At 47.0% G+C, this 27809-nt stretch overlaps 1 protein-coding gene across 2 annotated transcripts in view; it reads right to left on the bottom strand.

The window, feature by feature from the left end:
- The window catches only part of ZNF410 (zinc finger protein 410), a 273798-nt gene that overhangs the window by 221326 nt on the left and 24663 nt on the right, over positions 1-27809 (bottom strand). Inside the window, exon 2 of one of the 2 annotated variants that reach the window (XM_086937466.1) lies at positions 18779-18830. The exons of the other annotated variant lie outside the window; for it this stretch is intronic. The gene's annotated coding sequence lies outside the window, so the exon portion shown is untranslated. The remainder of the gene's footprint in view (positions 1-18778; positions 18831-27809) is intronic. 2 annotated transcript variants of the gene reach the window in all.

Here is a 27809-nt window from a genome sequence, read left to right as displayed (position 1 = left end):
TTTGGAAACAGATAAATAAATGACATTGTCATGAGCAGTAGAGAGTGAGTAGTAGAGAGTGAGTAGAAGAGAGAGTAGTAGAGAGAGTAGTAGTGAGTAGTAGAGAGAGTAGTAGTGAGTAGTAGAGAGTGAGTAGAGAGTAGTAAGTGAGTAGTAGAGTGTGTAGTAGAGAGTAGTGAGTGTGTAGTAGAGAGTAGTGAGTGTGTAGTAGAGAGTGTGTAGTAGAGAGTGTGTAGTAGAGAGTGAGCAGTAGAGACTAGTGAGTGTGTAGTAGAGTGGTGAGTGTGTAGTAGAGTGGTGAGTGTGTAGCAGAGTGGTGAGTGTGTAGTAGAGTGTGTAGTAGAGTGTGTAGGAGAATGTGTAGTAGGGAGTGTAGTAGAGTGTGTAGTAGAGAGTGTGTAGTAGAGAGTAGTGAGTGTGTAGTAGAGAGTGTGTAATACAGAATGTGAAGTAGAGAGATTGAAGTAGAGAGATTGAAGTAGAGAGATTGAGGTAGAGAGATTGAATTAGAGAGATTGAATTAGAGAGATTGAGGTAGAGAGATTGAAGTAGAGAGTGTGGAGTAGAGAGTGTGGAGTAGAGAGTGGAGAGTCTGTAGTAGAGTGTAGTAGAAAGTAGTGAGTGTGTAGTAGAGTAGTAGAGAATGTGTAGTAGAGTAGTAGAGAGTAGTAGAGGGTGTGTAGAAGAGTGTGTAGTAGAGCGTGTGTGTAGCAGAGTGTGTAGTAGAGTGTAGTAGAGTGTGTAGTGTAGAGTGTGTAGTAGAGAGTGTGTAGTAGAGAGTGTGTAATGTAGAGTGTGTAATGTAGAGTGTGTAGTAGAGTGTGTAATGTAGAGTGTGTAGTAGAGTGTGTAGTAGAGAGTGTAGTAAGTAGTGACTGTAGTAGATAGTGTGTAGTAGAGAGTGTCTAGTATAGAGTGTGTCGAAGAGAGTAGTGGCTGTAGTAGTGAGTGTGTAGTGAGTGTGTAGTAGAGTGTGTAGTAGAGAGTAGTGACTGTAGTAGAGAGTGTGTAGTAGTGTGTAGTAGAGAGTAGTGACTGTAGTAGAGTGTGTAGTACAGTGTGTAGTAGAGAGTAGTGACTGTAGTAGATAGTGTGTAGTAGAGAGTGTCTAGTATAGAGTGTGTCGAAGAGAGTAGTGGCTGTAGTAGTGAGTGTGTAGTGAGTGTGTAGTAGAGAGTAGTGACTGTAGTAGAGAGTGTGTAGTAGTGTGTAGTAGAGAGTAGTGACTGTAGTAGAGTGTGTAGTACAGTGTGTAGTAGAGAGTAGCGACTGTAGTAGAGAGTGTGTAGTAGAGTGTGTAGTAGAGAGTGTGTAGTAGAGTGTGTAGTAGAGAGTAGAGTGCGTAGCAGAGAGTAGTGACTGTAGTAGAGAGTGTGTAGTAGAGTGTGTAGTAGAGAGTGTGTAGTAGAGTGTAGTAGAGAGTAGAGTGCGTAGCAGAGAGTAGTGACTGTAGTAGAGAGTGTGTAGCAGAATGTGTAGTAGAGAGTAGTGACTGTAGTAGGGAGTGTGTAGTAGAGAGTAGTGACTGTAGTAGAGAGTGTGTAGTAGAGAGTGTGTAGTAGAGAGTGTGCAGTGATTTGAGTTTTACATCAAATTAAAAACGGGAACGGAACAAACTCATCCTATACATTATTGTGGTAGGTGCCCACGCATATAGGGTTAAATGATGCGTTAGATGCCACAGGTCCCACCAACACGCTTCCTTTATGATAGGAGAATGCCCAACATCGCGGAGATTTGCTCTCTGCTCTTCCCGGATATTTGTATTTTCAAATGTATAATGTTATCCTGCTAAACGAAGACGATGCTCAAACTATAAAAGAAGAGGGTTTCACAGATATGTTAGTCCTTCCGGGCAAACGAAATGACCCAAAGAAAGATCAAGTGACAGTTTAGAGCTCCAAGTGAGTCTTAATAAAATCAGTGTCTGGAACGCATAGCATCAAAAAACGAGCGGGGCATCAAACTGCAGTGTCATTCAATCAAAGCTTCAAGGCTTCTGAGCGCTAGCCGAGAATTATTTTTTGTGAAGCACTAATCACTGTGGAAGGTGCCCCTGCTATCCCAGATGTGAGAAGTCAGTCTGATATGAAAATAAGCAGTATTTGGAATGAATGTATTTGGCAGGGGGAAGGTGGGGCGGCGCAAGACCGTACTGACGAGTGAACAGGAGCCATTTTGTACCGAGTGATTCTGCCTGTGTGCATGTAGACAAACCAGGCAGCAGCATGAGCATGTGATTCGGTAAAATAACAAGCATTTACAATGCAATGGTTTTGCCTTTGTTAAAGTTAGAGCTATTGGCATTGCTCTTGACACTCTGAAGCTCCACTCTGCATTCTGAAGCTCCACTCTGCACTCTGAAGCTCCACTCTGCACTCTGAAGCTCCACTCTGAAGCTCCACTCTGAAGCTCTAAAGCTCCACTCTGAATCTGCACTCTGAAGCTCCACTCTGCACTCTGAAGCTCCACTTTGAATCTGCACTCTGAAGCTCCACTCTGCACTCTGAAGCTCCACTCTGAAGCTCCACTCTGAATCTGCACTCTGAAGCTCCACTCTGCACTCTGAAGCTCCACTCTGAATCTGCACTCTGAAGCTCCACTCTGCATTCTGAAGCTCCACTCTGAATCTGCACTCTGATGCTCCACTCTGAATCTGCACTCTGAAGCTCCACTCTGAATCTGCACTCTGAAGCTCCACTCTGCACTCTGAATCTGCACTCTGGAGCTCCACTCTGAATCTGCAGCTCCACTCTGAATCTGCAGCTCCACTCTGCACTCTGAAGCTCCACTCTGAATCTGCACTCTGAAGCTCCACTCTGCACTCTGAAGCTCCACTCTGAATCTGCACTCTGAAGCTCCACTCTGAATCTGCACTCTGAATCTGCACTCTGAAGCTCCACTCTGCACTCTGAAGCTCCACTCTGCACTCTGAAGCTCCACTCTGAAGCTCCACTCTGAATCTGCACTCTGAAGCTCCACTCTGAAGCTCCACTCTGAATCTGCACTCTGAAGCTCCACTCTGAATCTCCACTCTGAAGCTCCACTCTGAAGCTCCACTCTGAAGCTCCACTCTGAAGCTCCACTCTGAAGCTCTACTCTGAAGCTCCACTCTGAAGCTCCACTCTGAATCTGCACTCTGAAGCTCCACTCTGAAGCTCCACTCTGAATCTGCACTCTGAAGCTCCACTCTGAAGCTCCACTCTGCACTCTGAAGCTCCACTCTGAAGCTCCACTCTGCACTCTGAAGCTCCACTCTGAAGCTCCACTCTGAAGCTCCACTCTGAAGCTCCACTCTGAAGCTCCACTCTGAAGCTCCACTCTGAAGCTCCACTCTGCACTCTGAAGCTCCACTCTGAATCTGCACTCTGAAGCTCCACTCTGCACTCTGCACTCTGAATCTGCACTCTGAAGCTCCACTCTGAATCTGCAGCTCCACTCTGAATCTGCAGCTCCACTCTGCACTCTGAAGCTCCACTCTGAATCTGCACTCTGAAGCTCCACTCTGAATCTGCACTCTGAGGCTCCACTCTGCACTCTGAAGCTCCACTCTGAATCTGCACTCTGAAGCTCCACTCTGAAGCTCCACTCTGAAGCTCCACTCTGAATCTGCACTCTGAAGCTCCACTCTGAAGCTCCACTCTGAAGCTCCACTCTGAAGCTCCACTCTGACACTCCACTCTGCACTCTGAAGCTCCACTCTGAAGCTCCACTCTGCACTCTGAAGCTCCACTCTGAAGCTCCACTCTGAAGCTCCACTCTGAAGCTCCACTCTGAAGCTCCGCTCTGAAGCTCCGCTCTGAAGCTCCACTCTGCACTCTGAAGCTCCACTCTGCACTCTGAAGCTCCACTCTGAAGCTCCACTCTGCACTCTGAAGCTCCACTCTGAAGCTCTACTCTGAAGCTCCACTCTGCACTCTGAAGCTCCACTCTGAAGCTCCACTCTGCACTCTGAAGCTCCACTCTGAAGCTCCACTCGGAAGCTCCACTCGGAAGCTCCACTCTGAAGCTCCACTCTGAAGCTCCACTCTGAAGCTCTACTCTGCACTCTGAAGCTCCACTCTGAAGCTCCACTCTGAAGCTCCACTCTGAAGCTCCACTCTGAAGCTCCACTCTGCACTCTGAAGCTCCACTCTGAAGCTCCACTCTGAAGCTCCACTCTGAAGCTCCACTCTGAAGCTCCACTCTGCACTCTGAAGCTCCACTCGGAAGCTCCACTCTGCACTCTGAAGCTCCACTCTGAAGCTCCACTCTGAAGCTCCACTCTGAAGCTCCACTCTGAAGCTCCACTCTGAAGCTCCACTCTGCACTCTGAAGCTCCACTCTGAAGCTCCACTCTGAAGCTCCACTCTGAAGCTCCACTCTGAAGCTCCACTCTGAAGCTCCACTCTGCACTCTGAAGCTCCACTCGGAAGCTCCACTCTGCACTCTGAAGCTCCACTCTGAAGCTCCACTCGGAAGCTCCACTCTGCACTCTGAAGCTCCACTCTGAAGCTCCACTCTGAAGCTCCACTCTGAAGCTCCACTCTGAAGCTCCACTCTGAAGCTCCACTCTGCACTCTGAAGCTCCACTCTGAATCTGCACTCTGAAGCTCCACTCTGCACTCTGCACTCTGAATCTGCACTCTGAAGCTCCACTCTGAATCTGCAGCTCCACTCTGAATCTGCAGCTCCACTCTGCACTCTGAAGCTCCACTCTGAATCTGCACTCTGAAGCTCCACTCTGAATCTGCACTCTGAGGCTCCACTCTGCACTCTGAAGCTCCACTCTGAATCTGCACTCTGAAGCTCCACTCTGAAGCTCCACTCTGAAGCTCCACTCTGAATCTGCACTCTGAAGCTCCACTCTGAAGCTCCACTCTGAAGCTCCACTCTGAAGCTCCACTCTGACACTCCACTCTGCACTCTGAAGCTCCACTCTGAAGCTCCACTCTGCACTCTGAAGCTCCACTCTGAAGCTCCACTCTGAAGCTCCACTCTGAAGCTCCACTCTGAAGCTCCGCTCTGAAGCTCCGCTCTGAAGCTCCACTCTGCACTCTGAAGCTCCACTCTGCACTCTGAAGCTCCACTCTGAAGCTCCACTCTGCACTCTGAAGCTCCACTCTGAAGCTCCACTCTGAAGCTCCACTCTGAAGCTCCACTCTGAAGCTCCACTCTGAAGCTCCACTCTGCACTCTGAAGCTCCACTCTGAAGCTCCACTCTGAAGCTCCACTCTGAAGCTCCACTCTGCACTCTGAAGCTCCACTCGGAAGCTCCACTCTGCACTCTGAAGCTCCACTCTGAAGCTCCACTCTGAAGCTCCACTCTGAAGCTCCACTCTGAAGCTCCACTCTGAAGCTCCACTCTGAAGCTCCACTCTGCACTCTGAAGCTCCACTCTGAAGCTCCACTCTGAAGCTCCACTCTGAAGCTCCACTCTGAAGCTCCACTCTGAAGCTCCACTCTGCACTCTGAAGCTCCACTCGGAAGCTCCACTCTGCACTCTGAAGCTCCACTCTGAAGCTCCACTCGGAAGCTCCACTCTGCACTCTGAAGCTCCACTCTGAAGCTCCACTCTGAAGCTCCACTCTGAAGCTCCACTCTGAAGCTCCACTCTGAAGCTCCACTCTGAAGCTCCACTCTGAAGCTCCACTCGGAAGCTCCACTCGGAAGCTCCACTCGGAAGCTCCACTCGGAAGCTCCACTCTGAAGCTCCACTCGGAAGCTCCACTCTGCACTCTGAAGCTCCACTCTGAAGCTCCACTCTGAAGCTCCACTCTGCACTCTGAAGCTCCACTCTGAAGCTCCACTCTGAAGCTCCACTCTGAAGCTCCACTCTGAAGCTCCACTCTGAAGCTCCACTCTGAAGCTCCACTCTGCACTCGGAAGCTCCACTCGGAAGCTCCACTCGGAAGCTCCACTCGGAAGCTCCACTCTGCACTCTGAAGCTCCACTCTGAAGCTCCACTCTGAAGCTCCACTCTGCACTCTGAAGCTCCACTCGGAAGCTCCACTCTGCACTCTGAAGCTCCACTCTGAAGCTCCACCCGGAAGCTCCACTCTGAAGCTCCACTCTGAAGCTCCACTCTGAAGCTCCACTCTGAAGCTCCACTCTGAAGCTCCACTCTGAAGCTCCACTCTGAAGCTCCACTCTGAAGCTCCACTCTGAAGCTCTACTCTGAAGCTCTACTCTGAAGCTCCACTCTGAAGCTCTACTCTGAAGCTCTACTCTGCACTCTGAAGCTCCACTCTGAAGCTCCACTCTGAAGCTCCACTCTGAAGCTCCACTCTGAAGCTCCACTCTGAAGCTCTACTCTGAAGCTCCACTCTGCACTCTGAAGCTCCACTCTGAAGCTCCACTCTGCACTCTGAAGCTCCACTCTGAAGCTCTACTCTGAAGCTCCACTCTGCACTCTGAAGCTCCACTCTGAAGCTCCACTCTGAAGCTCCACTCTGAAGCTCCACTCTGAAGCTCCACTCTGAAGCTCCACTCTGAAGCTCCACTCTGAAGCTCCACTCTGCACTCTGAACGGTCAGACTCCAAAAATCGGCCCTAATCACAATAGTATTATTTCACCTGCGTGAATATAAGTCTTTGAAATTCTGGCCAGTGGTAATACACACAAGTAATATAAAATTGTTGTTCCAAAGAGCATTAAATGGAAATAAAACAAGTACCAGACCCATTGACGCCTGCACCTTAAAAGTGAAACTGACTGAAGCAATCGCCAGGGCCACGTTGAAAAAAAAAGCCACACACATTAGATGCAGTCAAGGCGCGCTCACGAGGTCAGAAGGCACTCCACATGAACAACTACCAGACACATTGACGCCTGCACTTTCAAAGTGAAATGAAACAAAGTGAAACTGACTAAAGGAAGCGCACGGCCCATTAGATGCAGTCAAGGCGCGCTCACGAGGTCAAATCTCCAAAGGAGAAGCTCGTGACAGCCTGACTACAGCAGAAAAAGCTCGTAACAGTCTGATGTCCACAATATTCCCAGAAAAGTGGCAACATAAGTTGTCTCGCATAGACAGCAAAAGCTTCGCTTTTGCTTTCGTCTAGGCGAGACCTAAAAACGAGCAAACACCGACCCCAGGAATTATCGGATGAACACTTAGTTGGGGAAGGTATATGCAAGCACCATTCTGCAGGAACTAGCGAACTGGGTGGACTCCGAAGGTCAACTACCATTTTATCAGATCGGGTTCAGGCCAGGGGTCTCCACTGTTGACAACATCACAGCCCTGTCATACCTAACCCACAAGCAGTCATTCGCCGCTCTCCCCCAGTATTTGCATGCATCATAGATTACTCAGTAGCTTTTGATGGTATTGATAGAAACCTTCTTTAGAGGAAATTGGTGAGCCGGAACATCGGCCCGAGCCTACTGTGTGATATTACATCTTTGTACTCAAGAACATGGGTGAGGATAAAACTCTCCAAGGATTCAGCTACAAATAAAATCACCATAGACCGGGGGTTAAAGCAGTGCTACTATTCAACCAGTATACCACCGACTTGGGCCCGGCATTACAGGGGGCCTCCCGCGTCACCCCAAAAACTGGGGACAAACGAATCCACCTAATGCAGTATGCCAATGACCTAGTCCTCTTGGACCATACAATAACAGGCCTCCAAAAAGCCCTCACAGCCCTAGCTGAATACAACACCAAAAATATGCTAACAGCTAACGCGAATAAATCGAAAACCATGATCTTTGGGAGCTATCCATAGAAAAAGCTCATCAAGTGGCGCTTGGGCACTTTGATCCTGGGCTGAGTACAAAGCAACAACTACCTAGGCGCTTGGCTAAGCGAGAACGGCCGCTCTTCGATCCACTTACACAAACTATGGTTGAAAAGAAAGATGGTCATGCACTCCCTCTGTAAGCTGCATGCCATGCTAGAAAGCCTAACAACTATGGCGATCCGAAGGGAAACGCGGGCCAAACTGCTACCATCACTTAACTATACGCAACAGGCATTTCCTGGAATACTTGTGGAAGACATAAAAAAAATTAAATGCACAGTGTGCAAGAAAATATATCGCCTACCCGCATCCACAAGAAATACCTTGATCTGCCTAGAGTTTGACCTTACCCAGCATAAATTGAAGAACTGGCTATTTTAGCAAAATACCATCACTTGGCAATCATGGTCCCTGCCAATTCTATGAAGGCTGTGATAGCCGTCGCCAATTCCCCTCTCCCATTGTAACACAGAGGCATGTGTGTTTTTTGGGAGGGTAACATTCGGGATATTAATAGGGGTAGTAGGAAGCATAGGAACAACAATCCAAAAAAAAGTAAGTGAGGCAATAGCAAGTAGATTGATATGGTATGTTTAAATTTCCTTATTTCAACACATAAACATTATGATCATAGATGGATTACAATAGATCAAGTGATATGCTTCAATTTAGAGGATTAGATCTCTTTTTAAGACATCAACCATATAAGGATAATATCTCCTAACTCCCATTTCTGGAAACCAACATTACATGTGAACAATCAAGTAGTTAAATGCAAAATGTTGCCACAATACTGAAGTAGCCAACATGTGTTTACCGGAATATCCGCTTCAGGATATGTAGATACATCTAAAATATGCCTCTAGGGCGGGTGTTGTTAAGATACATGGCTTCTCTCGGAGTTTCCTCCCGTTGCATAGATAAACGAGTCAAAGGTCTACATGCCCAGTGTAATGCCTGACTAAGCCTGTTTGTATCCCATCTGTTCAGGGCGTATTTCTCAACAAGTTCTCCCCATGTCCCAAGATTTCCATCGGTATAGAAAATGGGAAATTGGTAACAGTTAGTTTGAGAGCACACCACAATCGAGGTTAGTATATGCTCATAAACAAGTCGAAAGTGGTGCTCAGGAAGAGGTGGGGGCTGGTTACCTCAGCCCACAAAGGTTGACCAAAATGGTACTGCAAACAATCATATATTCCTCCGAGCACTCAATCAAGTACAAAGTCTTATATGCAGTTTTCACTGATTGATTTAATGTCCAATCTTCCAAGTATGTTCACATCCAAGATCCACAAATGATATGACGCAGCCAACACGTGTTTCGTCAAGTCAGTAAGACCATTGACTTCTTCAGGGCTGCAACCCAAATATATACAATCAATCTAGTGACCAGTAAATTTCACTAAACACAACAGTTGTCTCAATATATCTCTTGAGACAAATTAGGGGATACACCCACCACCTATATTGGTAGATTCACATGTACATATTTCATTGTGTATATTTTGAAGAAGAAACATATTGCACCAAATTCGTGTACAAGTCAAAACATTTGCATAGTAACACATTTAAAATTATAAATTAATATAGAAACATCTTTCTATTCTGGTCAAATGTTGTGGCCATGGGTCATCAGCAACCCCACAGGTACCCGAGTCACGCACAGTGAGAATAAAGAATCCCTAAACAAGGTAGATCAACTCACCAATATCATATAGAGTGATGTCCTATTTATTCCACTCGCTTCGATATATGTAGTTCTGTAAACAAACAACATTCCTAAGTTGTAGAGTACTATAATCCCATAGTCTACACCTCACTTAAATTCCATTAACCTCACCTCAAAGTTCAGATATTCAAATCAAAGTTTAGCTTGTATCGAGTCAATTCATGCATGTAGTTCTCCTACAAGTAAAAATACTGCTTGTTACTGAAAAAATATATATAGTAAGTGTCTGTTTTCACAAATAGTAACAATTGGTCTCTAGCCAAGTCTCCAAACAACTACCATAAGTACTCTACACTCCTATTTTTGATATCACACCCTCTCATCGCCTCACCTCGTAAATCTTCACAATGGTCGAAAATGCATCAACCCATCTATCCAGTAAAACTTCTTATGGCATTTCACGGGTACGTGTCTGTTTAACCAAAATTATGCGTTAGTAAAGCGTATAGCTATAAATAATCTAAAAAGCCAGTGCTCCCAAGCGCGTTACTAGACTTACCGCAACAGCTTATCCACGAGTATAAAGTGGCGTTCTGCACCGCGCCATCTTACAGTGGCTATTTATAGCAGAACCGCGTGTTGCTGCATTCAAGTAATATGTGTTCGTAATAGGCTCTATATCGTATCTGTGCAATTGTTATTCTGTACTCATGGTATATTGGTTCACAAATACCACAATCCGACCTTTAAAAGAAATACTGATAACTCAATATCTCCGATCATATAAACTCCAATAATGTAAACAAGCGCCATCTTGGATTGGTTAAGACGCTTGAGGTCTATTTTCTCGAATAAACATTCTAGTTCGTATGGAAATTATTATTTACTAATTGTGAAGCGAGGCAAAGGGATGTTCAAATAGTATAACATCAAATTGATTATTTAAACAGACGCCAAATCGGGTCAGTCAAGGAACCCGTTGTGGCTATCAATTATTTGGTTTTACTCACTATGCGTGAATTCGCCAGATAAGCCAGAGTACTTCCCTTTTCCTTAGTGTCAGTAGTCTATTACCCCCACGTGGGTCAGGTTTAATGTGGTCAATCCCATGATAGGAGAAAATATGTTGTCCTCTATGCTCATGATTCTGTACCAAGTGTGCTGCTATTGGGTAGCGTGTGTCTCAATTTTTTAAGGCTCTAAAGTGCTCAGCCATTCTGTCCCTCAGTCTCCTGATCGTGCTCCCCACATAGATCTTACCACAGGAACAAATTCTTCAGAGTAGTTCCTCTCCTAAAAGTCAGGCTCGGTTTGTTGCATAAGTATGGTCTGAGATCGTGATCCATAAGAAGTAAGTGCCAATGTTTATTCAAAATGGTAAACAATCTAGAACTACCTATCCCATAGTTTGTTATCAGTCTGATCTTGTTATCTCTTACTCTTGCGTCTTTATTATGTCTGATCAAGGTCGATTTCCTTTTGACTTTCTTAACTCTGGATACTGCAGTTGCAACTATATCCTGATTGTATCCACGTTTCAAAAATCTGGATGTGGAGCTGTTCGTAGAGGGAGATAAGATAAGGAGCAGAATGTACAGGAAACCTACAAGCTGTAATGCGATTGATTTTACACGCTGGGAGCTGTCACCCCAGCAGTCAGAAGAATGCTATACCATATGGGGAACTGATTAGGGCCCGACGCAATTGTGCCCTAGATAGTGACTTTGAGTGTAATCTTATTGATATGACAGACAGATTTTTGAAACGTGGATACAATGGCACTTACTTCTTATGGATCACGATCTAAGACCATACTTATGCAACAAACCCAGCCTGACTTTTAGGAGAGGAACTACTCTGAAGAATTTGGTGAGTCCTAGCTACCCAAGTAAACCTAGTAGAACTGACTGGTTGAGTAGTTTCAAAGGTTTTTACAAGTGTGGGAGATGTATCTCATGCAGATGGGCGAAAAGTAAGGTACTGCAGTTCAACTATAACAATTCAGTTGAATATACTATTGGAATGTTTATCAATTGTGACACGACGTATGTGATCTATGTAATAGCCTGTTCCTGTGGTAAGATCTATGTGGGGAGCACGATCAGGAGACTGAGGGACAGAATGGCTGAGCACTTTAGAGCCTTAAAAAATGGAGACACGCTACCCAATAGCAGCACACTTGGTACAGAATCATGAGCATAGAGGACAACATATTTTCTCCTATCATGGGATTGACCACATTAAACCTGACCCACGTGGGGGTAATAGACTACTGACACTAAGGAAAAGGGAAGTACTCTGGCTTATCAAACTGAAAGCTGTTGAATGTGGCCTTAATGTTGACAATGAATATGAATATTACTTAGGACAATAAGTATTCTCTATATATATGTTGTCTTCAGTAGAACTATTGCAGACATGTGGAAAACTATGCTGTATTGAATGCACTCTCTGTCCCCTCCCCCTGGCCTCCTCTCCCAATTTTCTTCTCCTTTTTGTGAAGATACTGGATTTGAACTAACAATGTACAAAAGAATGGTTTTCTTGTCCCCTTGTGTGAACGGCACCATGGAAGGGATGTCTTGTATTGCTGTTCTGAGAATGAAGGAAGTACGAATTGGTAATATTTGCATAATGTTTGAGCACGGGAAGTATATGATATGACTATGTTGTTGCGATTTTGCATTCTACTATAAACTGCCTTTTCAAATCTTGTTTGCAAATTTTCATGATATTGACCTAGGTTCTGGTTTTGGACTTATTGGCGAAACCGCGGATGTCCTAATTCACGCATAGTGAGTAAAACCAAATAATTGATAGCCACAACGGGTTCCTTGACTGACCCGATTTGGCGTCTGTTTAAATAATCAATTTGATGTTATACTATTTGAACATCCCTTTGCCTCGCTTCACAATTAGTAAATAATAATTTCCATACGAACTAGAATGTTTATTCGAGAAAATAGACCTCAAGCGTCTTAACCAATCCAAGATGGCGCTTGTTTACATTATTGGAGTTTATATGATCGGAGATATTGAGTTATCAGTATTTCTTTTAAAGGTCGGATTGTGGTATTTGTGAACCAATATACCATGAGTACAGAATAACAATTGCACAGATACGATATAGAGCCTATTACGAACACATATTACTTGAATACAGCAACACGCGGTTCCGCTATAAATAGCCACTGTAAGATGGCGCGGGTGCAGAACGCCACTTTATACTCGTGGATAAGCTGTTGCGGTAAGTCTAGTAACGCGCTTGGGAGCACTGGCTTTTTAGATTATTTATAGTTATACGCTTTACTAACGCATAATTTTGGTTAAACAGACACGTACCCGTGAAATGCCATAAGAAGTTTTACTGGATAGATGGGTTGATGCATTTTCGACCGTTGTAAAGATTTACGAGGTGAGGCGATGAGAGGGTGTGATATCAAAAATAGGAGTGTAGAGTACTTATGGTAGTTGTTTGGAGACTTGGCTAGAGACCAATTGTTACTATTTGTGAAAACAGACACTTACTATATATATTTTTTCAGTAACAAGCAGTATTTTTACTTGTAGGAGAACTACATGCATGAATTGACTCAATACAAGCTAAACTTTGATTTGGATATCTGAACTTTGAGGTGCGGTTAATGGAATTTAAGTGAGGTGTAGACTATGGGATTATAGTACTCTACAACTTAGGAATGTTGTTTGTTTACAGAACTACATACATCGAAGCGAGTGGAATAAATAGGACATCACTCTATATGATATTGGTGATTTGATCTACCTTGTTTAGGGATTCTTTATTCTCACTGTGCGTGACTCGGGTACCTGTGGGGTTGCTGATGACCCATGGCCACAACATTTGACCAGAATAGAAAGATGTTTCTATATTAATTTATAATTTTAAATGTGTTACTATGCAAATGTTTTGACTTGTACACGAATTTGGTGCAATATGTTTCTTCTTCAAAATATACACAATGAAATATGTACATGTGAATCTACCAATATAGGTGGTGGGTGTATCCCCTAATTTGTCTCAAGAGATATATTGAGACAACTGTTGTGTTTAGTGAAATTTACTGGTCACTAGATTGATTGTATATATTTGGGTTGCAGCCCTGAAGATGTCAATGGTCTTACTGACTTGACGAAACACGTGTTGGCTGCGTCATATCATTTGTGGATCTTGGATGTGAACATACTTGGAAGATTGGACATTAAATCAATTAGTGAAAACTGCATATAAGACTTTGTACTTGATTGAGTGCTCGGAGGAATATATGATTCTCAAAATGGGAGCGTGGCCTTGGCTCCAGCTAAAAGAACAGGGATTAGTTATGCCTAGAGGGAAGTCTGGGTTATGTGCCAAGGGGGGGAGTGGGAAGGGGTATGTTGGGAAGGTCCATCTTTCTCGCAACTACCCCCAATGAGCCAGAAGTGTAGATGTTAGCAGCAGAGAAGGGGGGCACCCGCCCAAGCCGCTGTAGGGAGTCACAGGAATCCAGACAAGGAAACTGGATAGAATACTGGTTCCACCTGCACCCAAGGTCTATCTTTGGGGTCATGGCACCAATCAAGTGAGGGATGAAGCTATGCCGCTAAGATGTATGTAACGACATCAAGGAAACCGAAGTCACCCTCGACCGTAGGTCTAAAGAAAGATGCCTTTGCCATTCTTGAGGATTTACGCTACCCCTCACACAAAGCCAATCATTTTGTTACAGATCTGTCTTGGTGTCCATTTAGGGATGGTGAGGGGAAGGGTTTGAAGAACATATATTAGTTGGGGCATGAAGTTCGTTATAAGGCAATTAAGCCGGCCCAACCAGATGATCTCCATCTTACTCCACTTGTATAGGTCCTTCAAAATGGAGGTGATGAGTGATATTGCTATTGTAGATGTCCTCATTCGTGTTGGGACTAGGACCCACAGGTAAGTTAGTGCTGACATCTCCTATTGGAAGCCACCTTTCTGGATGGGGTACCTGTAGCTGATCTGCGGATCTGCCACCCCCATGCCCCGTTATTTAGAAAAATTGATTTTAAAGCCCAAAGAACTCCCTCATCAGTGCGGGAACAGTGGTGTCAGGGTCAGTAATAATGCAAAAACAACAGTTGATGACAGAATGCAGAACAATGTCATACATTCCCCCAGTACAGAGATCTGGGCCTAAATCCATCGTTTTTTTGCACTCCACACCACCCCATTTCAGACATGGCCATATGCAAATCAGCCTTGACCCTGTGCCTCATGGGAACAGTCCAGCCCGAACTGCCATGCCATGTCTTTCCTGGACCGGAATCAAGCATCCTAGGACCGGTTTCGGGCTATCAGCCATCCTCAGCCAGGATAGCTTGACTCCAGTGGTGTGGAGAGCATGAGACTCACGTCTGAGCATACCCATCCCACTTGGGGTGACAAATTCAAAAACAACAATTGATGGACAGAATGCAGAACAATTTCATACATTCCCCCCAGTACAGAGATCTGGGCCTAAATCCATCGTTTTTTTGCACTCCATACCAACCTAGTTCAGACATGGCCATATGCAAATCAGCCTTGACCCTGTGCCTCATGGGAACAGTCCAGCCCCAACTGCCAAGCCATGTCTTTCCTGGACCGGAATCAAGCATCCTAGGACAGGTTTCTGGCTATCAGCCGTCTTCAGCCAGGATAGCTTGACTCCAGTGGTGTGGAGACGGTTGAAATGCCAGAAACCGGTCCCCGGAAGCTTGTTTCGGGTCCAGGGAAAGCATGGCTTGGCAGTTCGGGCTGGACTGTTCCCATGAGGCACAGGGTCAGACTGATTTGCATATGGCCATGTCTGAACTGGGGTGGCAGAGTGGGCTAAAGAACGGTGATGGATTAAACCCAGATATGTTGACTGGGTGTGAGTGTTTGATTGGTTCGGATGCTCCGTCCATTACCACCCCCTTTTGTACCACTTTGTTCGCCATAAGTTGGCAGGGTATGCTCAGACGTGAGTACCTTGATCACTTTGCCACTGGATTCAAGCAAGCTGGGCTGAAGACGGCTGAAATGCCAGAAAACAGTCCCCGGAAGCTTGTTTCCGGTCCAGGGAAGGCATGGCTTGGCAGTTCGGGCTGGACTGTTCCCATGAGGCACAGGGTCAGACTGATTTGCATATGGCCATGTCTAGACTGGGGTGGCAGAATGGGCTCAAGAACAGTGATGGATTAAACCCAGATCTGTTGACTGGGTGTGAGTTTTTGATTGGTTCAGATGCTACGTCCATTACCACCCCCCTTTGTACCACTTTGTTCGCCATAAGTTGGCAGGGTATGCTCAGACGTGAGTCCCTTGCTCACTTTGCCACTGGATTCAAGCAAGCCGGGCTGAAGACGGCTGAAATGCCAGAAAACGGTCCCCGGAAGCTTGTTTCCGGTCCAGGGAAGGCATGGCTTGGCAGATCGGGCTGGACTGTTCCCATGAGGCACAGGGTCAGACTGCTTTGCATATGGCCATGTCTGAACTGGGGTGGAAGAGTGGGCTAAAGAACGGTGATGGATTAAACCCTGATCTGTTGACTGGGTGGGAGTGTTTAATTGGTTCAGATGCTCTGTCCATTACCACCCCCTTTTGTACCACTTTGTTCGCCATAAGTTGGCAGGGTATGCTCAGACGTGAGTCCCTTGCTCACTTTGCGACTGGATTCAAGCAAGACGGGCTGAAGATGGCTGAAATGCCAGAAACTGGTCCCCGGAAGCTTGTTTCCGGTCCAGGGAAGGCATGACTTGGCAGTTCGGGCTGGACTGTTCCCATGAGGCACAGGGTCAGACTGATTTGCCTATGGCCATGTCTGAACTGGGGTGGCAGAGTGGGCTAAAGAACGGTGATGGATTAAACCCAGATCTGTTGACTGGGTGTGAGTGTTTGATTGATTCAGATGCTCCGTCCATTACCACCCCCTTTTGTACCACAGGGTCAGTAATAAAGCACAGTATGACATTGGCAGAGAGGGCCAATTTGTGCCCCATGAAGCCTATTCTCATGCCATGGTTTGCAGGGAGGTTTTGGATCCTAGCCGCTAAGGTTTCATTCTTAGGGCGGGCGGAATGTGGCTAAACTCCCACCGCTGGCGCTCACTTGGAAGAGTGACCATTTTCGCTACCTAGGGATACAGATAACCCACTCGACTGAAGCCCGATATGCCTTGAATATGGGGAAAACCCTTGAAGGTTTGAAAGAGTCAATACTTTTCTGGAACCAACTACCATTGTCAGACATGGGACGGTGGGGCTGGCGAAGATGGTGCTGCTTTCCCGTTGCCTATATACACTGCAAAACTCATTCTGACGTATTCCAAATTACACCTTCACCATGATGAAAAGTCTTCTGGTCTTACTGGTTTGAGCTGGTAAATGTAGTAGAGTCAAACTCGATCTCCTAAAGCAGCGTGACCTGGGGCTCCCGGATTTGTGACTATTATATCACAGGTCTTCTCCAGTATGCGGCGCAGTGGTGCGCGGAAGGGCCAAACACAGAAAAAAGGCTACTCGCTGGCAGGTGTGCTGAAGCGGACCGCCCTAGGTACTTGATGATGGGTCCCCTCCAGATTGCCCATTCGTGATCAAACAGGTCGCCTGGGCCTGGGCGAGAAAGGTCACCCTGGTGCTGCAGAGGGCGCCGTATGCCCGCGCTCTCCCCCTCAAAGACAAAGACAAGGCCCTCCTGACATCCTTCCTGTCCAACCGCACCAAACTTGTAAAGCTCGGCAACTTTAGCTCCCCTTCTTTTTCACTACCATGCGGGGACCCGAAGGGGTCTTCACTAAGCCCAATCCTGTTCAATATATACGTCAGACCTGGCATGGATCATCAAGTCCCACAACCTGCGACTAACTTCTTACGCCGACGATACTCAGATTGTGTTAGAGATCCACAATAATGAGGGGACAGTCTCAGTTATCTTCCAAGAGAAAATGCTTGCCATCAGCACCTGGATGGCAAACAATTGTCTACTAAACTCCGAGAAGACGGAGGTGATGATCTTCGGTAATCTCTCCCCCAGCTGGTCTCCTTCCTGGTGGCCAGTAGAGTTAGGCCCACCTCCGCCCCCTGTCACTAAAGTCAGAAATTTAGGAGTCATGTTTGACGACAAACTTTCTTTTATTCATCACGCCAACTCCGTCATCTGATCATCCTTTTTCACCATCAGGATGATAAAAATAAACTTTTACCTTACCTTCCTCCTAATGCAGGCAAGACTCTCAGCACACTCGTTATGTCTAAGCTAGCCAACTGTAACGGTCTGCTTATTAATGCTCAGGAAAGAGTCCTACGTACGCTGCAGATGGTGCAAAACGCAGCAGCAAGAATTCTCTCAAGCACCCCTAAGTTTAAACCCATCTCCGAGGTACTTAGACAGCTACACTGGCTGCCCATCAAGAGCAGAACTAAGTTCAAGGCCCTCTGCATTGCCCACAAGGCAATCCACAAGACAGGACCCGAATTCCTCAAAAGAAGTCTATGCTCTTACAGGCTGACAAGATCCTTACGCCCCTCAGCAGCACATCTGCTGACTGTCCCCAGAACCAACAAGCATTTACAATGCAATCGTCACGGCATTATTAAAGGTAGACACACACACAGAGATCTCCCCACACACACACACAGAGATCCCCACACACACAGAGATCCCACACACACAGAGATCTCCACACACACACACACAGAGATCCCCACACAGAGATCCCACCACACACAGAGGATGGGCAAAGCCAGGGAGACATTTTCATTTTCTACATTCATTCCTCTGTATTTACACCGTCTAATGTGTAAAGAAAAACCTGGAGAGTAATTTTGTACATTCGATTTGAACAACCAACACACAGGGCCACTGACACTATGCAACAAAGGAAGATTTAATTATGTGGCATCTGCTACCTACAGCAAGGCAAAGCAAGCTACGCATCCCCTACCTACAGCACTACACATCTGCTACCTACAGCGAGGCAAAGCAAGCTGCTAATCTGCTACCTACAGCAAGGCAAAGCAAGCTACGCATTCCCTACCTACAGCACTACACATCTGCTACCTACAGCGAGGCAAAGCAAGCTACGCATCTGCTACCTACAGCAAGGCAAAGCAAGCTACGCATCTGCTACCTACAGCAAGGCAAAGCAAGCTATGGATCTGCTACCTACAGAAAACAAAGTAGGCAACACTACTCAGACAGGCTCAAGACATCTTGCTTATGGAAAATTCAAACTATAAATATGATCAAAATACAATGATAAAAAAGTGAAGACCATGGAGACAGGAGAATATACAATGAATAATATAGAGAGCAAAGAATAGCTGTACAACATATCGCCCAATGTAACGAAGAAAAGGTGCATATCATGCAACCTTGATGAAAATATTCCTAGCGCTGACAATGGAGTAGACATTCCAAAGGTTCCTAGAAGAGATGGAACACATTCAAGTGCTAGAACCCAAAGATGTTCTAAATGACAAATAAGCGCAGAGTGATTGCTGCTGGATGGTAATCTCACATAAATCGTATTATTCAACCTACTGTTATGACAGTCCATCAGGGCACATATTATATACAGTGACCATTCAGTGCATGAGTAGTCTCAGATGCCAGAGATAACCATCGCCCAGACACTACCTGTCTAGGAAACAATGCTCAACAGGGCTAGCTGGAATCACTTTGGCTAGGTCAGAAACCTTTTGGTGAGCAAAATGAACCTCACCCTTCCTTGGTCCTCATTTCAAAGATCTCCGGTTGGTCAGTGTTGGGCATTATAGTCTGCTTAGTCCTTTGTTTATTTCATTTGTGCTATTTGTAGTTTTGAATTTTCCATTTCGAGTTCAGAGCTACAATTACCAGCAAGAATAGTAAAAAAACAACAACAACTGTGCTAAATAAAGGAGCTGCTTACAGCTGACATGAGAAATTTTACCAATACATATGGAGAAAAGTAATAATGTACTGCCATATTTATGAAGCAATTGAAATATGTAGCCTAACTAATTTCATTGTATGGAGCCTTAATTAGTGCTTGCCCTGCAGTCGGTTTCAGCTCAGCAAATGTGCCATTGAGACATATCTAGAGGGGATGCTCGTTTGCTAAGACGCCGTATTGAGGAATGTGAAGGTCCCTTCTTTGTGGACATTTTAAAAAGTAACGTTATTCAGGAGTTATTCAGGAGTTTCGAAGATAGTTTAATAAAATCCTGAGTCTCTCGTGGCTTAAACACAATGCGGGCTGCCCAGGAGGTGGAGTCCCCCCTCGGGGGACTCGGGAGAAATGTGCCTGGGATACTTGAAGAGCCTTGTGGGCTTGGAACTAATGAATGCCCCTAGAGCCTCACTGGGCTCTGCATAAAGAATGCCTTTGGTGGAGTCCTGTCCGGGGGACTCGGAACCTGAAGGTGAGCCCAGGGCCTCGGGCTTCAATGACAGCAATGCCCTCTCACGCTGGTGCGCCCCGTAGGTCTACTACGGGACCTGGACAAAAGGGAGGGGGAGCCCTTACTCACTGGGCTCTCTTCAGCGCTGCTCTTCGGCGAGGGCGGCGCCCTCCTCTTCACCCGGTCCTGCTTCTGGGGGCCGGGTGCTGGTAGTGGCGGCAGGCGGGGCTCTCTTCCTCGGGAGAGCCCCGTGGGGGAGCCAGCACGCTTCTCTCCGGACACCGGAAAACGACCAGGCCCCGCCCATCGTCTTCACGGAGTCTGCCTGGCTACCTGTCTCGGTGGGCCGCCAATGGCAGCGCGGCCCTGAGCAGGGAGGCGGGCACAGCGTCTCCTCCACGATCCCCGGGGCCAGCGGTGAATTCTTTTCCTTAGTACGGGGTGGGCTCCCGTCCACCTACATAAATAAAACACGTGGGTCCCCTCGAGGCAGCAACCTAGCGGGGCAATGCCGGGTGGGCACCGGCTTTAGCAAATAAGCGCTCCCAGGTGCTTAGAGGAGTGAATACAGCGCTCCTAAGTGCTAGTGACCAGATAAAGCGCTCCCAGGCGCTAGGGAAAGAATAAAGCGCTCCCAGAGCCTGCCAAGTGAGAAGGGGCATGCAGTCCTCCATAGGTACACCCGCCACAACCTCTGATACAACCACCCGCCATGGGGTCCGAATACAGGGGGGAGTCCCGAATAGACAAACCCCCATCAGATAGAATTACCAAACAATAAAAGCAGCAAAAGCGCCGACCTAATCAGCGGGAGGGGGGCGGGACCAAAGACACGGACAGCGGGAGGGGGCGGGAAAAAGACACAGCGGGGAACAAAAACAGCAGCGGCTGACCTAATCAGCGGGAGTGGGGCGGGAACAAAGACACGGACAGCGGGAGGGGGGCGGGAAAAAGACACGGTGAGGAACGAGACAGCAGCGGCCTACCTCATCGTAAGGAGTAGGAAAAATGGCGCCGGCAAAGCTCCTAACATTTTCGGATTTGGGGGCGTATTTTGGCGTTCTGAGTGACGGATGACGTCACAGGTGGAAACAACACCAAAAACACGCCCCCGAATCTGAAAGAGACGGGGCTTGTTTGGAGTGACGCCTGTCTCCTCCAATGGCTGGCCTCCGTTTAGGAAGCCAGCCAATGGGGGAGAGAGGAGGAGAGAGGCGGGTTCAAGCCCCCATACTCCAAATCATTAAATCTCCGACCGGAGACTGCGCAAGCGCAACCTTTAGGTCCTCGACCTAAAAAGGCCTCCTGGGGTGACAGAAGTTTCACCACTGCCAAACTTTGGAACACACTCCCCCTACATATCAAAATCATACCCACTGTTATCCTTTCGTAAACAATTAAAAACCTTGCTATTCAATCAATAAACCTCCCCTCCCCATCTCTTTCTCATCTCAGCTGTCCACAGCGCAGAGACACCCAAGGGTATTTGTGCGCTTAACAAATTGCCTAAATAAATGAAATAAATATGCACGGTCCACATGGACGACAAAGCTGACAGAGAGCTCGAGACTTGGGGGATTATGCTAGAAAGTACTCAGGGGACAGACCACACTGGAGAGAGCAACTCGGATCGCCCACAGAACGGGAACCTGACACCCACACAGAGTGACTCCCCAGCGGGTTCCCCCCTCTCATTGCTCCACGATGACCACAACCCTAGGCCCTCTCCGTGACTGAGGTAACATTTTGTGGCCCACAACATGCACCAGGGTGTCGACCGCCAGCAAGATTACATTCCACTGTCTCAGACACCCTATAGATCAACCATGCCTTTTTCACTAATCCATTCCTCACCTATTCCCCAATGGCATTATTTCCACCCACCCAGATGCACCTCGGCTGGAGACAGGGATTGAGAGACGGAGCAACATGTGAAAACCTCTCATGACTCTCAAACAAAGACGCAAAAGTATAATGAGAGTCCGGATGCCTTCAATGCCAGATGCTGGGGGGCGTGGCCAAGATGGCAGCGAGGTAGGGAGCAACTAGCGGAGCTCCTGCCCGTCGTCCACCGTACATAGCTGCCAACAGCCTCCAGGTGAGCCGCCGACCACCTAAAACAGCGGTGGAGCGTGCCCGCGAGCCCCTTGACCCTGACAGTACCCGGGGCTCCGCCGCTCGCTTCCTGTTGGCGCCGGAGGCGGCCGACCCCCGGGACCCGGAGCTGGCCCTGCAGACAGGGGCAGACGGTGGGCGGGTCTGCCGAGGCCAGCGGTCCGCGAGCGGGCCTACTCTTTACGCTAGCGCCGGGGCGCAGGGGACCCGCAGAGGTTTCGCGACCGGCCGCCCGGGATTGGCCCGCCCTGCCACCGGGGGCCAGAGAGGATGTCCCGACACAGCGGCCAGTTGCAGCGGCGGCTGGTGCGGAACCGGCCTAGTAGCCTTGCCCAGCACGGAGACCCGCCGCGCTTGAGGGTACAGTTGTGGCCCAGAGGCCCCAGACACCGGTGAGGAGGCTGCGGAAGGAGCATCCGACGTGGGGGGTGGACGGACCCCCAGAGCAGTGTTTTTGGCCCCGGCGGTGAGCCTGGGGAGGGGCCGTCCATAACCCCAGGCCCAGGTACAGGCGGAGAGAGACCACACCAGTGGGCCCCAACGACAAGGTCCAGGGCGCGCACAGAGGCCCAGCGAGAGAGCTCACGGCGGTGGGACCCAGGGCCCGAGCGGTGGCCTGGCGGACAGACTGCTCACGACACGCAGTGCAGGCCAGGCGGAGAGAGGCAGGTGTACTGGGGAGCCCTCCGGTGGCTCGAGAGGCCTGGTCCTGAAAGGTGAGGAGGGTGGGGGTGTCGCCTGAGGACCCAGCAGCTTCGAGGGAGACCGGAAAAGTGGTGCTGACCCCGGGGACAAGAAGCACGACTGTGAGACCGGTTGCGGCCAGGAGCCCTGAACTGGAGGTGCACCTGGCAACGATCGGGCACCACTGGGGACCCCCTGGCTCAGCGTCCACGGAAGGGGCTGAGAAGTAAGTGGACGTACACTTCCCGACCGCTCCTTGGTCATCGTCCTGAGCCGAGAGAGCGGCGGAGGACCTGCATAGTGGGGGCGTTGAGATCGCTTGCGAACTGTGGTGGGGGGAAATCTCCCATGGGTTTGGACTGGATCTACTGCTGACTGCACTTTTTGAAGCAGAGAGGGTGGAGCAGTCACTATCCCGCTCCTGCACCCACGCTGGCGACCTGAAGAATATGCACTGATTATGTCCACAGCTAGGACGCGGAAGCAGAAGTCGCTTAAAGAACTTTTCGAACAGACCTCCTCCACCCCTAAGGCCCTGAACCCGTCGGCCAAGATGGCGAACACGCAACCCCGTTCAGAGGTGGGAGAAGCCCCCATCATGAAATCATTCATGGAATCGCTTTTTAATACTCTCCGGTCCGACATACAATCGGTTAAAACGGAACTGACTGCTCAGATTCGGGAAATCCGCAGAGATGTGGACAGCGTGGGTGAGCGGGTGGCCACGCTTGAAGGACGGAGTGATGTGGCGACGTCGGAGTTGAACCCTCTGCAGCAGGAGGTGATTAGTCTTCAAGATCAGCATCTCGATATGCAAGTTAATCTGGAGGATCTTGAAAACAGGTCCAGAAGACATAACATCAGGATCCGTGGGGTGAAAGCATGGGACGAGACCAGAGATATCTTCGCCTTCACGGAGGGCCTGTTCAGGCACATCCTGGGTGCCCCGGCGGACTCTCTCTATTTTGGACAGAGCACATAGAGTTGGCCCGCATCGCTCACCCAACGCTCCGCCGCCGGACATCTTGGTTTGCTTGCAAGACTTTAAAATGAAGGAAGCAATCCTGGCTAAGGCACGCACCATGCATCCTATCTCCTATCAAGGCACCTCTCCAGTGCTAGACCAAGATCTTGCTCTAATCACATCGCAGAAGACAGTTTTGCCCAGTCACAGAGCACCTCTGAATATCACATACTCATGGGGTCATCCATTTCAACTTATCTTTCGCTTCAAGGACAGGCTACACCAGATGCGCTCGCTTACCAAGACTTGTTAGCTGCTAGGTCTAACGGTGCCTCAGGATGACGACGAGCAGGGGGACTGTGACTCGGAGCCTGGGACTTCACCATCGGGGTGGCAGAAACCCCGGAAGAAGCGCAGATTCCGGAAGCCGACCCGGCGAGCCATAGAGCAGACACAGCAAGAGGCTTTTACCATTGTTGCTGACGCCCTGGCGGGGCCTACCTCGGACGTGGAATGAATAGGCACTGTGGGACCTTCCTATTGTCCTATGGTCGGCGGCTGGCTGATCCGCGGTGGATGGCGGCTGGTTCCGGATGGCCATTCTTGACCGCATTCTATACCCCACTATGAGGACTTCCTGGATACCCGGGAAAGACAAACATTGTTATGTACTCAGTGTTTTCCAGTTTGGTTTGATTTTTTTATTTTCAGTTTTGTTTCAGGATTGGGTTTTGGGGTTTTCCTTTTGGGGTAGGGGTTCCTTGTCTACTTTCCAATGGCCCTCTTCCATGGCGTCCCCGCTTTGAACCTGCGACATGGTCCCAGTTTGGATCCCCAAGGTTGGTTGTTATGGCAAAAGAGTGCAGATTCATGCCAGCATCGTTTTCTGGGTAAGGCCCCTGGCTACACACAGGTTAGGGTGGATCCACATTTTGAGAGTGACCATTCTGTCACTACCTATTCTGTAGGCAAGCTATGTCAGAACTGGCTCAAACACTCCACTTTAGCGACTGTTAAACTAGACTTGTCTAAATTGACTGACGATGTTGATTTGAATGACTTGGTGAAATGTCCTGCAACTGGCAGATCCAAAAGATGGATTTATGCTATTTACAACGAAGTGTGGAAATTGTCCCAAGTTGAAGCTGCTTCTAGATTAAGGGCAATTGATCAAGCTAATTTAGAAAAAGTGCTTGCAGTTGTAGATAATAGCATTAACACAGTTTCTTCCCGAATTTACACATTAGATAATATTGTTTCTTCTGTCGTTGATATTGTGCAAGATGATGTCTCAGTTTTGTACCATGGTCAAAATCAATTGTGTTCTATTATGCAGTTTGCATGGACTTTACAAACATTGAAGACTGGGAAAGTGCCTTGGGGCTACATGAACACTTCATCATTATTTTTGCTCTTTAATTTGGCTGTTAAACAATTCATGTCAAAGAAAGATGCTACGTTTTCACTATCGCATATTGAAAAGTCTGAACCTCTACCATTTTCTGTGGCGAAACAAATTCTGCCATTAGGCTTATTCATGGGTTAATAACATTACCTTTCCCACTGTTTAAATTCGAAGCTTGCATGAAGTATTATGCCATAGGCAGATATGAACCACTAGGAAGCACTTTTCTCCATGAAGTTTGATTGCTGCTATTCACATATAGGTGCCTTAGGGAGGGTAAAGAGGTTTATTTAAAAGGTGAAGAGTGCACTTCAACTCCCGACCACTCTTTGGTCTGTAGACATATACAATTGCACGGCTCGTGTAATTCAGAAACCCCAAATTTGGCCTGTATTTTGAAAGGTACACCCGTCCCGGCTATTTCACCTACTTTCACGTTGTTAGCAAACAGTAGTTATTTATTATTAAATAATGAAGATTGCTGTGGTATGCTGGCAGGGATACTGTACATAGTGACTGTCTCCCAACGTGTAGTCTGTTGTAGGAATGTGCGGTTTCCTCCTCCGCATGGGAAGCTCGATGTATCTATCTGGCTTTCTATTCCGACCTTGAAAGCAGAGTTCAACAAGATGAGTCGAATAAGGGTTCTTTTGTGTCAAAGAGAAGTCGCCCTTACATCTGCGCGTGAAACATTCGTCCTTCACGTTGCTAATACTTGTACTGAGGTACATGCCTTATTAAATACAGTTCTCACCCTACATTTTGGAGCATTGATTCACACTATATTCAATGCCTCGTCGACCTCGGGCGTGGCGCACTTTTTTAAAGTAGTAAGTTCTGGCCTTGTGACTTCATTCCAAACTATATTTGGTGTGATACCGGCATTTTTTGATTCTATTTTTTCCAGCCTCCTCGGTGGCTTCCCATTAATTCTTATTCGGTGTGCCTCTCCCCCTGGGGGTGGCCACCTCTACCTCTGTGTGTACAAGATTGTGCAGTCTTATTTAGGTTACCAAATTTACAGCATGAACTAACAACCCTTCAGTGTTATAGGGGACCATATATGAAGCAAAGACTTGTTTAAAGATTGTCATACATTTATTCAAAAAAAATTTTGTTTAAAAAGTCATAGTACTACAAAACTGTTGCATTAAAAACGTTACACGATATATGTTCAATTTATACAAACAATATTAATGACACATTTCTTAAAACAATTTTAGTTTTTAAAAAAAATTTTTGCTTATGAAGCATTATTTTCCAAAAAACATATTTGCACAAAGGTAATAAAACACAAATTATAGGAACAAACTGTTGACGCGGCGTTTCGGTGCTTCTTAAATTCTTGCACCTTCTTCAGGACTCGTTCCCTGATTGGTCACATCCAGGTAGTATTCCCTGGATCTTTTTGATCATATGAGTCTGTTTAACATCTGCCCATATTTTCCGTTCCCTTCATTTATAGGATTTCTTCACAATCAGTATTCTTGGTCTTTCCTCAGAGACTATGGAATTTAACCACTTCAGTACGGTTTTTGTTTCCACTTATACTTTGGTTGTCTGGAGGACGCCTCTGGGAGCTCCCTTTTTTTTTGTGTGTTGGATACTTCACCGTCTCATTGGATATTTAGAGTTACTCTTAATTTACTTCACTCTTGGGGATGGTGGTCTTTAAGTTGAAGCCTTTTGACTTGGCTTATACTTTTGGTAATGGGAGCTGAACTGCGTGGCGTCCTCCTTGCCTCTTGAGTCTTCTCGACTCTTTGGAAAATAATGCTTCATAAGCAAAAAATTTTTTTAAAAACTAAAATTGTTTTAAGAAATGTGTCATTAATATTGTTTGTATAAATTGAACATATATCGTGTAACGTTTTTAATGCAACAGTTTTGTAGTACTATGACTTTTTAAACAAAAATTTTTTGGAATAAATGTATGACAATCTTTAAACAAGTCTTTGCTTCATATATGGTCCCCTATAACACTGAAGGGTTGTTAGTTCATGCTGTAAATTTGGTAACCTAAATAAGACTGCACAATCTTGTACACTCAGAGGTAGAGGTGGCCACCCCCAGGGGGAGAGGCACACCGAATAAGGTATAACAATCAGGAAAAGGCACCCTGTTTTTTTCATAATTGTTGACCCAGTCCTTTTCCTGACAGAAAGGGTAGCTCCCTACTCATAACTTTTCCCATTAATTCTTGCCTTAGCTGCTGGTGTGCTGCTGTTGATTTGTTTGCTTAAAGATGGCTGCACTACCTGTGTCACAAGACAATTTGCCCCGGCTGCTGCTGTTCCGCAACCGGATGCTCGATTACTATGGAATGCTGCCTCTGGCTACATTGAGTGCAGCATATAGATTATTTTTTCGATTTTCCTACTCTACATGTGTGCAACCTGTCTTCCATTGCCTGGATTGCGATTTCGAATGGTCTTTGGATTTGTGTCTCTGCAATACAGTGTCTCCCAACCAGGATTATGATCAGCTAATGAGCCCCTTAGTTGCTCATGAACTGCACTGTTCTGGCATCGGGATTATGGCCGTTGCAGCTATTCATGGAGTCCTAGGTAATAGGAATATCTGTGCAGCAGCACATGACTTCCTGGCATGTAGTTACATTGAAGAATACCCAAGTTGTCCTCTGATGGTGCTAGAGGCTCCGGCTATTGAAGAACATGTTTGTTCCTTTCCATCACCGAATTGGATGGCTGAAATGTTTTCAGATGAGAACAATGACTTCCTATTGGAGGCTGTTGCAACGTTCTGTGCGTATACACTGTTTGATTGAGGTGGCATTTTTTCCTGCTTCAAAACGTGTACTGGAATTGAACTTTCATTTTTTTTTCCGCTTT

This window comes from Lissotriton vulgaris, chromosome 9 (assembly GCF_964263255.1).
Source record: "Lissotriton vulgaris chromosome 9, aLisVul1.2, whole genome shotgun sequence".
In the NCBI taxonomy this organism is placed as follows: Eukaryota; Metazoa; Chordata; class Amphibia; order Caudata; family Salamandridae; genus Lissotriton; species Lissotriton vulgaris.
Note: the sequence above shows the minus strand (reverse complement) of the source record. Positions and strands in the feature narration are given on the sequence as shown.